Here is a 1,007-nt window from a genome sequence, read left to right as displayed (position 1 = left end):
GGGGAGGAGAGGGCGCGGCCGCAAAGCGGAGGGGGGAGCGAGGTGGGGGTGAGGGGGCGGAGAGCAGGAGCGCCCCAGTAGCTGCCCCGTACGGGTGGGGGGCCGCCAAGCTGGCCGGGGTGCAGACCGGGGCGCGCCAGCCCTGCGCCCCCCACGCTACAGCTCCGCACACGGCCGCGCCCTCTGGGTCAGGACTCCGGGCAAGTGTCCGGCCGCGCGTGTGACTCTCTGGCCACGTTCGCATGTGAGTGCGCGTGTTCGTGTGTGCTGCACACTGCAGTGTGGACGAACACACGCTGGTGAGCATCATGGCTCGCCACCCAGCCAGGGTTGTTTGGAGGACGGCGTGGGAAGGGTCTGCCAGAGCGGGGGACCCCTCCCCTCCCGAGCGCTCACGACTCCCTGGAGGGCGCACATCCTAGCGGGGTCGGGGCGAGGAGGGCTGACCCTGACCAGCAACTCCGAGGACTGGCTCAGTTCTACCCCAGAGGAGCCTCGGGCTCCCCTCCGCGGCCCGAGTCCCACCCCACCTGGCGTCCTGTCCAGCAGAGGGCAGCAGCCTGTCGGGCCGTCTCGGGCCAGAGGCTCTGCACCCCGCGACCAGCAGAGGGCAGCGCGAAGCCTCCGTCAGACTCGGCTGTTCCCCGCCCGGTTCCGATTGGTCTCCAGGATCCCGGCTGAGACCACATCTTGAGACGGACCCATGGACTGGGACCTCTTCTCAGAGATCAGACCTCCCTTGGCGGCGGATCCAGAGACTAGACCCGGAGGGGATGTCTGCAAAGCGTGAACACGCTTCCACGCTCGAACCTCACTACCCGCCCCTCTCGGAAGCCATGCCCTTTCACCGGCCCGTTTCATCAGAACCGCCATCAGTGACCCGCCACCAGGCACAGGTCCCCGCTGGGCTGTCAGCACCTAGTGCTCCTGACGCCTGAGGGCGCCTGGGGGCAGGGTCGCAGCAGGTGGAGAGCAGGGAGGGGATAGCCCACGGCCTTGTGGCTGGG

The 1,007-nt window shown here is 69.1% G+C and overlaps 1 protein-coding gene across 1 annotated transcript in view; it reads right to left on the bottom strand.

Moving 5' to 3' along the window:
* Positions 1 to 1,007, bottom strand: part of LINGO1 (leucine rich repeat and Ig domain containing 1) — a 68,120-nt gene that overhangs the window by 19,689 nt on the left and 47,424 nt on the right. The gene's annotated exons all lie outside the window — the stretch shown is intronic.

The sequence above is a fragment of the Tupaia chinensis genome, unplaced genomic scaffold (assembly GCF_000334495.1).
Source record: "Tupaia chinensis unplaced genomic scaffold, TupChi_1.0 Scaffold000078_1, whole genome shotgun sequence".
NCBI lineage: Eukaryota > Metazoa > Chordata > Mammalia > Scandentia > Tupaiidae > Tupaia > Tupaia belangeri.
The sequence above is the reverse complement of the archived record's forward strand: the minus strand, read 5'-3'. Positions and strand labels throughout refer to the sequence as shown.